Source organism: Pseudophryne corroboree, chromosome 7, assembly GCF_028390025.1.
Source record: "Pseudophryne corroboree isolate aPseCor3 chromosome 7, aPseCor3.hap2, whole genome shotgun sequence".
Taxonomy (NCBI): Eukaryota; Metazoa; Chordata; class Amphibia; order Anura; family Myobatrachidae; genus Pseudophryne; species Pseudophryne corroboree.
This window is the reverse complement of record NC_086450.1, coordinates 257,021,118-257,037,851: the sequence shown is the minus strand read 5'-3', so window position 1 is coordinate 257,037,851 and position 16,734 is coordinate 257,021,118. Positions and strand designations below refer to the sequence as shown.

Here is a 16,734-nt window from a genome sequence, read left to right as displayed (position 1 = left end):
CACCTTAACCCCAAACGAAAAACGTGACCGTGACACACTACAAACTACAAAAAACGAATAAAAGTGCTAAAGTTTGTGCAAGTGCGGGTGCAAGTGCAAAAACTCATATGTGGGCATAAATAAATAAATAAGCCCCAGCCAGAAGGCCGGGGGTGGGTAAAAAATTATCCTTGCCCTAGCCAAAAGGCCAGGGCAAAGGATGTGGTGCTCCAGAAGTTGGGGAGGTGAGCGGTGCAAAGTGCCTTACTGTGCACGTGGTGGGAGCCGATTCACCAGTGCGGGTTCGGGCACCCCTGGCATCCAGAACACCAGGGGCACGTTTCACCTCGGGCTTCTAAGCTGCTTCCAGCCTCCAGCCAGACCAAGCTTCGTACTGCTCTACGCCAGGGTCAACCCCCAGTACAAGAGTAGATACTAGACCAGGCTGTTTCCTAAACAATCGCAAGGGTCCGCCCTGTACGACGATAGGAATACTCAGCCCAGTTTTTCTCCACTCCCGACCAGGGGCCCGCCACACCCCGGCATGATACTCCACAGGGTGTTTCTCCATTCCACATCTAGGAACCTCTCACGCTCCTAGTGTAAGAACAGGTACTCCACCCCATGTTTCTCTACAGCAGATACTTCACCAGGCGGCTCCCTATACAACATGGGGTTTGCTACTCCCCATGAGGTAGGGATAACCGACCTGGTTTTTCTCCACTGATAAGAACAGATACTACACTTGATCTTAGCCAAAAGGCCGAGAAGCGACTACACTTGATCTTAACCAAAACGGCTAAAACTTAGCCATAGGCCGAAATGGGGTGAAGGAAAGTGCAGTGCACCAAAACATAAGCTGACACAATCATGGAGAATGCGCCAGCATATATGCTCTTCTATCTATATTTTGCAAACCTACTCTTGTCCCCTCCAGCTGCTCCATGTAGATTTGACGTCTTGCAAGGTGCATAACCCACTGACAAGCAGGCACACTCCTGCGTGAGTTTTGTCTCTCACTAGCTGGATGATACACAATCATTTGCATGTGCTCCACCTCCGACACACCGCCCACCTATACACCTAGTCACCAGAGCCACCCACAAGCCAACTGGCTCCGTGATTTAATTTGCACAGTGCAGTCATCCAGGCAGCATGTATTTCTCAATGGAAGGATCCCTGGTTCCATGGAATCTTCCGCATTGGTATGCTGCAGGAAAAAAGGATTTAAACATTCAGCTAGCTAGCATTCAATTTACCTGCGGCTTGGCTCTAGCACATGGGTCTTCACCCTGTGGCCCTCCAGCTGCTGTGAAACTACACATCCCAGCATGCCCTGCCACAATTTTGCTATTAAGGTATGCTAAAAATGAGGCAGGGCATGCTGGGATGTGTAGTTCCACAGCAGCTGGAGGGTCGCAGGTTGAAGACCCATGTTCTAGCATGCCTGTTTTATGATGCGTGTTCCGTGATGTCACAATCAGCTTGGAATGGGGTGTCTAGCATGCATTTGCTGACAGCCACTTGAGGGAGACACACATCTGGAGATACAGCGTATCGGAGGTCTTCGATGCCTTTCCAACAAATGCACACCACCTGCCGCTGGTCTGGACACAAAACAATGCCCACAATCAAAGGCCCAAAATGCCCAACTACAGGATTAATGTAAGTAGTGAATTTAGGAATGAATTTAGATGTAGGAAATTAAGTTAGATCACAAGTACATTCGAATTCAGATCTAAAGTCCTGGCAGCCCCCAGCATTTAAAAATGCCTTGATTAGAGGTAGGGAATTAAATGTAGATAAGCAGTAGACACAAAATAAGACTCCACAGAGCAGTTTTCAGGTGTCTTTATCAATTGTTGTATTTAAAAAAATCAAGCAATTAGGGAACACAATGTTGCGACAATGTAACCCTATTTGCAAAATAGTACTAAATAAGTTTGTTGATGTAAGACATTTGCAAAGGCGCATCCAAAACACACTGGAAAATGCAACTGAATCTGTTTTTGGAGGATAGAATAGGAAATGTGCATCGGTCCTGCAAGTACTGAAAGCTCATCTCCCATCTTTTCTGAAAAGCCATTTAATATATGGTCCCCAGATAGGGGACATATCAGATATTGGCTTTCAAAAGCAGCAAATATCATACTACTACTATTGCCATCAAAGACGAACATTGATTGTTTTCAGATATTGGATTGAAAAAGCAGTCTTTATTGACATAAAGAAGAAAAAAAACATACATAAACATTACACACATAAGTACCATGTTGCAGCACAGCCAAAACACAATACAAATGCAGACGGTATAGTACAGTTCAAGATCTACAGCACAGGCCAGCCTACACTATAAATCATGAACTGCCCTATACATTTAAACTATACAATATTACAACAGTTAATATGGGTGTGGAGTGTAAGAGGGTGGAGGGAATCACAAGCCCGAAGCTTTATTGAAAGACAGACACATACTGTATAAGGGGAGGGTCAATAAATAGAAAGATATCCTTTACTATAGAATGTAGTCCAATCCGGTCTTTCTGCTCTTCCACAACTGAAAAACAGATAGTGTTCCCAAACCTTCCATCCTGGAATATCTTCGGTTTTTCACCAACAAAGAAAATGATCCCTCCAGCAGACCCTTCAACCACGATACAAGATTGCAGCCAAAAGGCCAAGAAGCGACTACATTTTTTTTTTTTTTTTTTTTTTTTTTACTTGAAGCCCGAGGTGCGGTGCTCCATCACCCAGTGTCTGTGCGCAAACGTGCTGGGGGCATAGGTACTTGGACCCTCTCCCAAAGGAGAAGGGCCCCGTTACTCCCCTACCCCTCAGAGCCAAAAGGCCTACTGAGGGGAAATAGGGACTGTGGGTCCCCCCTTGCCGAAGCGCAGAGGGACCCTCGTGTGTCCCCAGGGTTGGCCGAAGCGTCCCCCTGAGGACCGAAAACTGCGTCTGGTCCTCACCCCGTGGAGAGGACCTCAGCATCGAAGGAGAGTGGGTGGCCCATAAGGGTCTCACCTAAACCCCAAAACGAAAAAACGTGAACGTGACACACTACAAAAAACAAATATAAGTGCTGTGCTTTTCCAATCAAATAAATAAGCCCCAGCCAAAAGGCCGGGGAGGGGGATAAAAATTGTCCTTGCCCTAGCCAAAAGGCCAGGGCAAAGGATAAGGTGCAACAGAAGTTGGGAGTGCATAGTGCTAGTGCCATTAAAGTGCAAGGCGTCTACACCAGTGCAAGTTAAGGCACCCTTAGGGTTTTCACCCTAAGGGCACATATCACCTCGAGCTTCGAAGCCGCTCCCGGCCCTTCAGCCAGACCAAGCTTCATACCTGCTCTATGCCAGGGTCAACCCCCAGTACGAGAGTGGATACTAGACCAGACTGTTCCTCAGCCACGTAAGGGTGCCATAAGCCCTTACGAGGTAGGAATACTCAGCCAAGTTTTTCTCCACTCTCAACCAGAGGCCTTGCCACACCCCGGCATGGTACTCCACAAGGTGTTTCTCCATTCCACATCTAGGAACCTCTCACGCTCCTAGTGTAAGAACAGATACTCCACCCTGTTTTTCCCTCGAACAGATACTACACTTGATCTTAGCCAAAAGGCCGAGAAGCGACTACACTTGATCTTAACCAAAACGGCTAAAACTTAGCCATAGGCCGAAATGGGGTGAAGGAAAGTGCAGTGCACCAAAACATAAGCTGACACAATCATGGAGAATGCGCCAGCATATATGCTCTTCTATCTATATTTTGCAAACCTACTCTTGTCCCCTCCAGCTGCTCCATGTAGATTTGACGTCTTGCAAGGTGCATAACCCACTGACAAGCAGGCACACTCCTGCGTGAGTTTTGTCTCTCACTAGCTGGATGATACACAATCATTTGCATGTGCTCCACCTCCGACACACCGCCCACCTATACACCTAGTCACCAGAGCCACCCACAAGCCAACTGGCTCCGTGATTTAATTTGCACAGTGCAGTCATCCAGGCAGCATGTATTTCTCAATGGAAGGATCCCTGGTTCCATGGAATCTTCCGCATTGGTATGCTGCAGGAAAAAAGGATTTAAACATTCAGCTAGCTAGCATTCAATTTACCTGCGGCTTGGCTCTAGCACATGGGTCTTCACCCTGTGGCCCTCCAGCTGCTGTGAAACTACACATCCCAGCATGCCCTGCCACAATTTTGCTATTAAGGTATGCTAAAAATGAGGCAGGGCATGCTGGGATGTGTAGTTCCACAGCAGCTGGAGGGTCGCAGGTTGAAGACCCATGTTCTAGCATGCCTGTTTTATGATGCGTGTTCCGTGATATCACAATCAGCTTGGAATGGGGTGTCTAGCATGCATTTGCTGACAGCCACTTGAGGGAGACACACATCTGGAGATACAGCGTATCGGAGGTCTTCGATGCCTTTCCAACAAATGCACACCACCTGCCGCTGGTCTGGACACAAAACAATGCCCACAATCAAAGGCCCAAAATGCCCAACTACAGGATTAATGTAAGTAGTGAATTTAGGAATGAATTTAGATGTAGGAAATTAAGTTAGATCACAAGTACATTCGAATTCAGATCTAAAGTCCTGGCAGCCCCCAGCATTTAAAAATGCCTTGATTAGAGGTAGGGAATTAAATGTAGATAAGCAGTAGACACAAAATAAGACTCCACAGAGCAGTTTTCAGGTGTCTTTATCAATTGTTGTATTTAAAAAAATCAAGCAATTAGGGAACACAATGTTGCGACAATGTAACCCTATTTGCAAAATAGTACTAAATAAGTTTGTTGATGTAAGACATTTGCAAAGGCGCATCCAAAACACACTGGAAAATGCAACTGAATCTGTTTTTGGAGGATAGAATAGGAAATGTGCATCGGTCCTGCAAGTACTGAAAGCTCATCTCCCATCTTTTCTGAAAAGCCATTTAATATATGGTCCCCAGATAGGGGACATATCAGATATTGGCTTTCAAAAGCAGCAAATATCATACTACTACTATTGCCATCAAAGACGAACATTGATTGTTTTCAGATATTGGATTGAAAAAGCAGTCTTTATTGACATAAAGAAGAAAAAAAACATACATAAACATTACACACATAAGTACCATGTTGCAGCACAGCCAAAACACAATACAAATGCAGACGGTATAGTACAGTTCAAGATCTACAGCACAGGCCAGCCTACACTATAAATCATGAACTGCCCTATACATTTAAACTATACAATATTACAACAGTTAATATGGGTGTGGAGTGTAAGAGGGTGGAGGGAATCACAAGCCCGAAGCTTTATTGAAAGACAGACACATACTGTATAAGGGGAGGGTCAATAAATAGAAAGATATCCTTTACTATAGAATGTAGTCCAATCCGGTCTTTCTGCTCTTCCACAACTGAAAAACAGATAGTGTTCCCAAACCTTCCATCCTGGAATATCTTCGGTTTTTCACCAACAAAGAAAATGATCCCTCCAGCAGACCCTTCAACCACGATACAAGATTGCAGCCAAAAGGCCAAGAAGCGACTACATTTTTTTTTTTTTTTTTTTTTTACTTGAAGCCCGAGGTGCGGTGCTCCATCACCCAGTGTCTGTGCGCAAACGTGCTGGGGGCATAGGTACTTGGACCCTCTCCCAAAGGAGAAGGGCCCCGTTACTCCCCTACCCCTCAGAGCCAAAAGGCCTACTGAGGGGAAATAGGGACTGTGGGTCCCCCCTTGCCGAAGCGCAGAGGGACCCTCGTGTGTCCCCAGGGTTGGCCGAAGCGTCCCCCTGAGGACCGAAAACTGCGTCTGGTCCTCACCCCGTGGAGAGGACCTCAGCATCGAAGGAGAGTGGGTGGCCCATAAGGGTCTCTCCTAAACCCCAAAACGAAAAAAACGTGAACGTGACACACTACAAAAAACAAATATAAGTGCTGTGCTTTTCCAATCAAATAAATAAGCCCCAGCCAAAAGGCCGGGGAGGGGGATAAAAATTGTCCTTGCCCTAGCCAAAAGGCCAGGGCAAAGGATAAGGTGCAACAGAAGTTGGGAGTGCATAGTGCTAGTGCCATTAAAGTGCAAGGCGTCTACACCAGTGCAAGTTAAGGCACCCTTAGGGTTTTCACCCTAAGGGCACATATCACCTCGAGCTTCGAAGCCGCTCCCGGCCCTTCAGCCAGACCAAGCTTCATACCTGCTCTATGCCAGGGTCAACCCCCAGTACGAGAGTGGATACTAGACCAGACTGTTCCTCAGCCACGTAAGGGTGCCATAAGCCCTTACGAGGTAGGAATACTCAGCCAAGTTTTTCTCCACTCTCAACCAGAGGCCTTGCCACACCCCGGCATGGTACTCCACAAGGTGTTTCTCCATTCCACATCTAGGAACCTCTCACGCTCCTAGTGTAAGAACAGATACTCCACCCTGTTTTTCCCTCGAACAGATACTACACTTGATCTTAGCCAAAAGGCCGAGAAGCGACTACACTTGATCTTAACCAAAACGGCTAAAACTTAGCCATAGGCCGAAATGGGGTGAAGGAAAGTGCAGTGCACCAAAACATAAGCTGACACAATCATGGAGAATGCGCCAGCATATATGCTCTTCTATCTATATTTTGCAAACCTACTCTTGTCCCCTCCAGCTGCTCCATGTAGATTTGACGTCTTGCAAGGTGCATAACCCACTGACAAGCAGGCACACTCCTGCGTGAGTTTTGTCTCTCACTAGCTGGATGATACACAATCATTTGCATGTGCTCCACCTCCGACACACCGCCCACCTATACACCTAGTCACCAGAGCCACCCACAAGCCAACTGGCTCCGTGATTTAATTTGCACAGTGCAGTCATCCAGGCAGCATGTATTTCTCAATGGAAGGATCCCTGGTTCCATGGAATCTTCCGCATTGGTATGCTGCAGGAAAAAAGGATTTAAACATTCAGCTAGCTAGCATTCAATTTACCTGCGGCTTGGCTCTAGCACATGGGTCTTCACCCTGTGGCCCTCCAGCTGCTGTGAAACTACACATCCCAGCATGCCCTGCCACAATTTTGCTATTAAGGTATGCTAAAAATGAGGCAGGGCATGCTGGGATGTGTAGTTCCACAGCAGCTGGAGGGTCGCAGGTTGAAGACCCATGTTCTAGCATGCCTGTTTTATGATGCGTGTTCCGTGATATCACAATCAGCTTGGAATGGGGTGTCTAGCATGCATTTGCTGACAGCCACTTGAGGGAGACACACATCTGGAGATACAGCGTATCGGAGGTCTTCGATGCCTTTCCAACAAATGCACACCACCTGCCGCTGGTCTGGACACAAAACAATGCCCACAATCAAAGGCCCAAAATGCCCAACTACAGGATTAATGTAAGTAGTGAATTTAGGAATGAATTTAGATGTAGGAAATTAAGTTAGATCACAAGTACATTCGAATTCAGATCTAAAGTCCTGGCAGCCCCCAGCATTTAAAAATGCCTTGATTAGAGGTAGGGAATTAAATGTAGATAAGCAGTAGACACAAAATAAGACTCCACAGAGCAGTTTTCAGGTGTCTTTATCAATTGTTGTATTTAAAAAAATCAAGCAATTAGGGAACACAATGTTGCGACAATGTAACCCTATTTGCAAAATAGTACTAAATAAGTTTGTTGATGTAAGACATTTGCAAAGGCGCATCCAAAACACACTGGAAAATGCAACTGAATCTGTTTTTGGAGGATAGAATAGGAAATGTGCATCGGTCCTGCAAGTACTGAAAGCTCATCTCCCATCTTTTCTGAAAAGCCATTTAATATATGGTCCCCAGATAGGGGACATATCAGATATTGGCTTTCAAAAGCAGCAAATATCATACTACTACTATTGCCATCAAAGACGAACATTGATTGTTTTCAGATATTGGATTGAAAAAGCAGTCTTTATTGACATAAAGAAGAAAAAAAACATACATAAACATTACACACATAAGTACCATGTTGCAGCACAGCCAAAACACAATACAAATGCAGACGGTATAGTACAGTTCAAGATCTACAGCACAGGCCAGCCTACACTATAAATCATGAACTGCCCTATACATTTAAACTATACAATATTACAACAGTTAATATGGGTGTGGAGTGTAAGAGGGTGGAGGGAATCACAAGCCCGAAGCTTTATTGAAAGACAGACACATACTGTATAAGGGGAGGGTCAATAAATAGAAAGATATCCTTTACTATAGAATGTAGTCCAATCCGGTCTTTCTGCTCTTCCACAACTGAAAAACAGATAGTGTTCCCAAACCTTCCATCCTGGAATATCTTCGGTTTTTCACCAACAAAGAAAATGATCCCTCCAGCAGACCCTTCAACCACGATACAAGATTGCAGCCAAAAGGCCAAGAAGCGACTACATTTTTTTTTTTTTTTTTTTTTTTACTTGAAGCCCGAGGTGCGGTGCTCCATCACCCAGTGTCTGTGCGCAAACGTGCTGGGGGCATAGGTACTTGGACCCTCTCCCAAAGGAGAAGGGCCCCGTTACTCCCCTACCCCTCAGAGCCAAAAGGCCTACTGAGGGGAAATAGGGACTGTGGGTCCCCCCTTGCCGAAGCGCAGAGGGACCCTCGTGTGTCCCCAGGGTTGGCCGAAGCGTCCCCCTGAGGACCGAAAACTGCGTCTGGTCCTCACCCCGTGGAGAGGACCTCAGCATCGAAGGAGAGTGGGTGGCCCATAAGGGTCTCTCCTAAACCCCAAAACGAAAAAAACGTGAACGTGACACACTACAAAAAACAAATATAAGTGCTGTGCTTTTCCAATCAAATAAATAAGCCCCAGCCAAAAGGCCGGGGAGGGGGATAAAAATTGTCCTTGCCCTAGCCAAAAGGCCAGGGCAAAGGATAAGGTGCAACAGAAGTTGGGAGTGCATAGTGCTAGTGCCATTAAAGTGCAAGGCGTCTACACCAGTGCAAGTTAAGGCACCCTTAGGGTTTTCACCCTAAGGGCACATATCACCTCGAGCTTCGAAGCCGCTCCCGGCCCTTCAGCCAGACCAAGCTTCATACCTGCTCTATGCCAGGGTCAACCCCCAGTACGAGAGTGGATACTAGACCAGACTGTTCCTCAGCCACGTAAGGGTGCCATAAGCCCTTACGAGGTAGGAATACTCAGCCAAGTTTTTCTCCACTCTCAACCAGAGGCCTTGCCACACCCCGGCATGGTACTCCACAAGGTGTTTCTCCATTCCACATCTAGGAACCTCTCACGCTCCTAGTGTAAGAACAGATACTCCACCCTGTTTTTCCCTCGAACAGATACTACACTTGATCTTAGCCAAAAGGCCAAGAAGCGACTACACTTGATCTTAACCAAAACGGCTAAAACTTAGCCATAGGCCGAAATGGGGTGAAGGAAAGTGCAGTGCACCAAAACATAAGCTGACACAATCATGGAGAATGCGCCAGCATATATGCTCTTCTATCTATATTTTGCAAACCTACTCTTGTCCCCTCCAGCTGCTCCATGTAGATTTGACGTCTTGCAAGGTGCATAACCCACTGACAAGCAGGCACACTCCTGCGTGAGTTTTGTCTCTCACTAGCTGGATGATACACAATCATTTGCATGTGCTCCACCTCCGACACACCGCCCACCTATACACCTAGTCACCAGAGCCACCCACAAGCCAACTGGCTCCGTGATTTAATTTGCACAGTGCAGTCATCCAGGCAGCATGTATTTCTCAATGGAAGGATCCCTGGTTCCATGGAATCTTCCGCATTGGTATGCTGCGGGAAAAAAGGATTTAAACATTCAGCTAGCTAGCATTCAATTTACCTGCGGCTTGGCTCTAGCACATGGGTCTTCACCCTGTGGCCCTCCAGCTGCAGTGAAACTACACATCCCAGCATGCCCTGCCACAATTTTGCTATTAAGGTATGCTAAAAATGAGGCAGGGCATGCTGGGATGTGTAGTTCCACAGCAGCTGGAGGGTCGCAGGTTGAAGACCCATGTTCTAGCATGCCTGTTTTATGATGCGTGTTCCGTGATGTCACAATCAGCTTGGAATGGGGTGTCTAGCATGCATTTGCTGACAGCCACTTGAGGGAGACACACATCTGGAGATACAGCGTATCGGAGGTCTTCGATGCCTTTCCAACAAATGCACACCACCTGCCGCTGGTCTGGACACAAAACAATGCCCACAATCAAAGGCCCAAAATGCCCAACTACAGGATTAATGTAAGTAGTGAATTTAGGAATGAATTTAGATGTAGGAAATTAAGTTAGATCACAAGTACATTCGAATTCAGATCTAAAGTCCTGGCAGCCCCCAGCATTTAAAAATGCCTTGATTAGAGGTAGGGAATTAAATGTAGATAAGCAGTAGACACAAAATAAGACTCCACAGAGCAGTTTTCAGGTGTCTTTATCAATTGTTGTATTTAAAAAAAATCAAGCAATTAGGGAACACAATGTTGCGACAATGTAACCCTATTTGCAAAATAGTACTAAATAAGTTTGTTGATGTAAGACATTTGCAAAGGCGCATCCAAAACACACTGGAAAATGCAACTGAATCTGTTTTTGGAGGATAGAATAGGAAATGTGCATCGGTCCTGCAAGTACTGAAAGCTCATCTCCCATCTTTTCTGAAAAGCCATTTAATATATGGTCCCCAGATAGGGGACATATCAGATATTGGCTTTCAAAAGCAGCAAATATCATACTACTACTATTGCCATCAAAGACGAACATTGATTGTTTTCAGATATTGGATTGAAAAAGCAGTCTTTATTGACATAAAGAAGAAAAAAAACATACATAAACATTACACACATAAGTACCATGTTGCAGCACAGCCAAAACACAATACAAATGCAGACGGTATAGTACAGTTCAAGATCTACAGCACAGGCCAGCCTACACTATAAATCATGAACTGCCCTATACATTTAAACTATACAATATTACAACAGTTAATATGGGTGTGGAGTGTAAGAGGGTGGAGGGAATCACAAGCCCGAAGCTTTATTGAAAGACAGACACATACTGTATAAGGGGAGGGTCAATAAATAGAAAGATATCCTTTACTATAGAATGTAGTCCAATCCGGTCTTTCTGCTCTTCCACAACTGAAAAACAGATAGTGTTCCCAAACCTTCCATCCTGGAATATCTTCGGTTTTTCACCAACAAAGAAAATGATCCCTCCAGCAGACCCTTCAACCACGATACAAGATTGCAGCCAAAAGGCCAAGAAGCGACTACATTTTTTTTATTTATTTTTTTACTTGAAGCCCGAGGTGCGGTGCTCCATCACCCAGTGTCTGTGCGCAAACGTGCTGGGGGCATAGGTACTTGGACCCTCTCCCAAAGGAGAAGGGCCCCGTTACTCCCCTACCCCTCAGAGCCAAAAGGCCTACTGAGGGGAAATAGGGACTGTGGGTCCCCCCTTGCCGAAGCGCAGAGGGACCCTCGTGTGTCCCCAGGGTTGGCCGAAGCGTCCCCCTGAGGACCGAAAACTGCGTCTGGTCCTCACCCCGTGGAGAGGACCTCAGCATCGAAGGAGAGTGGGTGGCCCATAAGGGTCTCACCTAAACCCCAAAACGAAAAAACGTGCACGTGACACACTACAAAAAACAAATATAAGTGCTGTGCTTTTCCAATCAAATAAATAAGCCCCAGCCAAAAGGCCGGGGAGGGGGATAAAAATTGTCCTTGCCCTAGCCAAAAGGCCAGGGCAAAGGATAAGGTGCAACAGAAGTTGGGAGTGCATAGTGCTAGTGCCATTAAAGTGCAAGGCGTCTACACCAGTGCAAGTTAAGGCACCCTTAGGGTTTTCACCCTAAGGGCACATATCACCTCGAGCTTCGAAGCCGCTCCCGGCCCTTCAGCCAGACCAAGCTTCATACCTGCTCTATGCCAGGGTCAACCCCCAGTACGAGAGTGGATACTAGACCAGACTGTTCCTCAGCCACGTAAGGGTGCCATAAGCCCTTACGAGGTAGGAATACTCAGCCAAGTTTTTCTCCACTCTCAACCAGAGGCCTTGCCACACCCCGGCATGGTACTCCACCACAAGGTGTTTCTCCATTCCACATCTAGGAACCTCTCACGCTCCTAGTGTAAGAACAGATACTCCACCCTGTTTTTCCCTCGAACAGATACTACACTTGATCTTAGCCAAAAGGCCGAGAAGCGACTACACTTGATCTTAACCAAAACGGCTAAAACTTAGCCATAGGCCGAAATGGGGTGAAGGAAAGTGCAGTGCACCAAAACATAAGCTGACACAATCATGGAGAATGCGCCAGCATATATGCTCTTCTATCTATATTTTGCAAACCTACTCTTGTCCCCTCCAGCTGCTCCATGTAGATTTGACGTCTTGCAAGGTGCATAACCCACTGACAAGCAGGCACACTCCTGCGTGAGTTTTGTCTCTCACTAGCTGGATGATACACAATCATTTGCATGTGCTCCACCTCCGACACACCGCCCACCTATACACCTAGTCACCAGAGCCACCCACAAGCCAACTGGCTCCGTGATTTAATTTGCACAGTGCAGTCATCCAGGCAGCATGTATTTCTCAATGGAAGGATCCCTGGTTCCATGGAATCTTCCGCATTGGTATGCTGCAGGAAAAAAGGATTTAAACATTCAGCTAGCTAGCATTCAATTTACCTGCGGCTTGGCTCTAGCACATGGGTCTTCACCCTGTGGCCCTCCAGCTGCTGTGAAACTACACATCCCAGCATGCCCTGCCACAATTTTGCTATTAAGGTATGCTAAAAATGAGGCAGGGCATGCTGGGATGTGTAGTTCCACAGCAGCTGGAGGGTCGCAGGTTGAAGACCCATGTTCTAGCATGCCTGTTTTATGATGCGTGTTCCGTGATGTCACAATCAGCTTGGAATGGGGTGTCTAGCATGCATTTGCTGACAGCCACTTGAGGGAGACACACATCTGGAGATACAGCGTATCGGAGGTCTTCGATGCCTTTCCAACAAATGCACACCACCTGCCGCTGGTCTGGACACAAAACAATGCCCACAATCAAAGGCCCAAAATGCCCAACTACAGGATTAATGTAAGTAGTGAATTTAGGAATGAATTTAGATGTAGGAAATTAAGTTAGATCACAAGTACATTCGAATTCAGATCTAAAGTCCTGGCAGCCCCCAGCATTTAAAAATGCCTTGATTAGAGGTAGGGAATTAAATGTAGATAAGCAGTAGACACAAAATAAGACTCCACAGAGCAGTTTTCAGGTGTCTTTATCAATTGTTGTATTTAAAAAAATCAAGCAATTAGGGAACACAATGTTGCGACAATGTAACCCTATTTGCAAAATAGTACTAAATAAGTTTGTTGATGTAAGACATTTGCAAAGGCGCATCCAAAACACACTGGAAAATGCAACTGAATCTGTTTTTGGAGGATAGAATAGGAAATGTGCATCGGTCCTGCAAGTACTGAAAGCTCATCTCCCATCTTTTCTGAAAAGCCATTTAATATATGGTCCCCAGATAGGGGACATATCAGATATTGGCTTTCAAAAGCAGCAAATATCATACTACTACTATTGCCATCAAAGACGAACATTGATTGTTTTCAGATATTGGATTGAAAAAGCAGTCTTTATTGACATAAAGAAGAAAAAAAACATACATAAACATTACACACATAAGTACCATGTTGCAGCACAGCCAAAACACAATACAAATGCAGACGGTATAGTACAGTTCAAGATCTACAGCACAGGCCAGCCTACACTATAAATCATGAACTGCCCTATACATTTAAACTATACAATATTACAACAGTTAATATGGGTGTGGAGTGTAAGAGGGTGGAGGGAATCACAAGCCCGAAGCTTTATTGAAAGACAGACACATACTGTATAAGGGGAGGGTCAATAAATAGAAAGATATCCTTTACTATAGAATGTAGTCCAATCCGGTCTTTCTGCTCTTCCACAACTGAAAAACAGATAGTGTTCCCAAACCTTCCATCCTGGAATATCTTCGGTTTTTCACCAACAAAGAAAATGATCCCTCCAGCAGACCCTTCAACCACGATACAAGATTGCAGCCAAAAGGCCAAGAAGCGACTACATTTTTTTTTTTTTTTTTTACTTGAAGCCCGAGGTGCGGTGCTCCATCACCCAGTGTCTGTGCGCAAACGTGCTGGGGGCATAGGTACTTGGACCCTCTCCCAAAGGAGAAGGGCCCCGTTACTCCCCTACCCCTCAGAGCCAAAAGGCCTACTGAGGGGAAATAGGGACTGTGGGTCCCCCCTTGCCGAAGCGCAGAGGGACCCTCGTGTGTCCCCAGGGTTGGCCGAAGCGTCCCCCTGAGGACCGAAAACTGCGTCTGGTCCTCACCCCGTGGAGAGGACCTCAGCATCGAAGGAGAGTGGGTGGCCCATAAGGGTCTCACCTAAACCCCAAAACGAAAAAACGTGCACGTGACACACTACAAAAAACAAATATAAGTGCTGTGCTTTTCCAATCAAATAAATAAGCCCCAGCCAAAAGGCCGGGGAGGGGGATAAAAATTGTCCTTGCCCTAGCCAAAAGGCCAGGGCAAAGGATAAGGTGCAACAGAAGTTGGGAGTGCATAGTGCTAGTGCCATTAAAGTGCAAGGCGTCTACACCAGTGCAAGTTAAGGCACCCTTAGGGTTTTCACCCTAAGGGCACATATCACCTCGAGCTTCGAAGCCGCTCCCGGCCCTTCAGCCAGACCAAGCTTCATACCTGCTCTATGCCAGGGTCAACCCCCAGTACGAGAGTGGATACTAGACCAGACTGTTCCTCAGCCACGTAAGGGTGCCATAAGCCCTTACGAGGTAGGAATACTCAGCCAAGTTTTTCTCCACTCTCAACCAGAGGCCTTGCCACACCCCGGCATGGTACTCCACAAGGTGTTTCTCCATTCCACATCTAGGAACCTCTCACGCTCCTAGTGTAAGAACAGATACTCCACCCTGTTTTTCCCTCGAACAGATACTACACTTGATCTTAGCCAAAAGGCCGAGAAGCGACTACACTTGATCTTAACCAAAACGGCTAAAACTTAGCCATAGGCCGAAATGGGGTGAAGGAAAGTGCAGTGCACCAAAACATAAGCTGACACAATCATGGAGAATGCGCCAGCATATATGCTCTTCTATCTATATTTTGCAAACCTACTCTTGTCCCCTCCAGCTGCTCCATGTAGATTTGACGTCTTGCAAGGTGCATAACCCACTGACAAGCAGGCACACTCCTGCGTGAGTTTTGTCTCTCACTAGCTGGATGATACACAATCATTTGCATGTGCTCCACCTCCGACACACCGCCCACCTATACACCTAGTCACCAGAGCCACCCACAAGCCAACTGGCTCCGTGATTTAATTTGCACAGTGCAGTCATCCAGGCAGCATGTATTTCTCAATGGAAGGATCCCTGGTTCCATGGAATCTTCCGCATTGGTATGCTGCAGGAAAAAAGGATTTAAACATTCAGCTAGCTAGCATTCAATTTACCTGCGGCTTGGCTCTAGCACATGGGTCTTCACCCTGTGGCCCTCCAGCTGCTGTGAAACTACACATCCCAGCATGCCCTGCCACAATTTTGCTATTAAGGTATGCTAAAAATGAGGCAGGGCATGCTGGGATGTGTAGTTCCACAGCAGCTGGAGGGTCGCAGGTTGAAGACCCATGTTCTAGCATGCCTGTTTTATGATGCGTGTTCCGTGATGTCACAATCAGCTTGGAATGGGGTGTCTAGCATGCATTTGCTGACAGCCACTTGAGGGAGACACACATCTGGAGATACAGCGTATCGGAGGTCTTCGATGCCTTTCCAACAAATGCACACCACCTGCCGCTGGTCTGGACACAAAACAATGCCCACAATCAAAGGCCCAAAATGCCCAACTACAGGATTAATGTAAGTAGTGAATTTAGGAATGAATTTAGATGTAGGAAATTAAGTTAGATCACAAGTACATTCGAATTCAGATCTAAAGTCCTGGCAGCCCCCAGCATTTAAAAATGCCTTGATTAGAGGTAGGGAATTAAATGTAGATAAGCAGTAGACACAAAATAAGACTCCACAGAGCAGTTTTCAGGTGTCTTTATCAATTGTTGTATTTAAAAAAATCAAGCAATTAGGGAACACAATGTTGCGACAATGTAACCCTATTTGCAAAATAGTACTAAATAAGTTTGTTGATGTAAGACATTTGCAAAGGCGCATCCAAAACACACTGGAAAATGCAACTGAATCTGTTTTTGGAGGATAGAATAGGAAATGTGCATCGGTCCTGCAAGTACTGAAAGATCATCTCCCATCTTTTCTGAAAAGCCATTTAATATATGGTCCCCAGATAGGGGACATATCAGATATTGGCTTTCAAAAGCAGCAAATATCATACTACTACTATTGCCATCAAAGACGAACATTGATTGTTTTCAGATATTGGATTGAAAAAGCAGTCTTTATTGACATAAAGAAGAAAAAAAACATACATAAACATTACACACATAAGTACCATGTTGCAGCACAGCCAAAACACAATACAAATGCAGACGGTATAGTACAGTTCAAGATCTACAGCACAGGCCAGCCTACACTATAAATCATGAACTGCCCTATACATTTAAACTATACAATATTACAACAGTTAATATGGGTGTGGAGTGTAAGAGGGTGGAGGGAATCACAAGCCCGAAGCTTTATTGAAAGACAGACACATACTGTATAAGGGGAGGGTCAAT

At 45.8% G+C, this 16,734-nt stretch overlaps 6 pseudogenes; all 6 read right to left on the bottom strand.

Annotated features, from left to right (window-relative positions):
* Positions 1–649: 649 nt before the first annotated feature.
* On the bottom strand, positions 650–754 carry LOC134946683 (U2 spliceosomal RNA; annotated as a pseudogene).
* A 2,731-nt stretch (positions 755–3,485) lies between these two features.
* On the bottom strand, positions 3,486–3,609 carry LOC134946696 (U2 spliceosomal RNA; annotated as a pseudogene).
* Positions 3,610–6,337: 2,728 nt separating this feature from the next.
* LOC134946695 (U2 spliceosomal RNA) lies at positions 6,338–6,461 on the bottom strand (annotated as a pseudogene).
* Positions 6,462–9,190: 2,729 nt separating this feature from the next.
* On the bottom strand, positions 9,191–9,314 carry LOC134946705 (U2 spliceosomal RNA; annotated as a pseudogene).
* A 2,729-nt stretch (positions 9,315–12,043) lies between these two features.
* LOC134946702 (U2 spliceosomal RNA) lies at positions 12,044–12,167 on the bottom strand (annotated as a pseudogene).
* A 2,723-nt stretch (positions 12,168–14,890) lies between these two features.
* On the bottom strand, positions 14,891–15,014 carry LOC134946694 (U2 spliceosomal RNA; annotated as a pseudogene).
* Between the last annotated feature and the right edge of the window lie 1,720 nt (positions 15,015–16,734).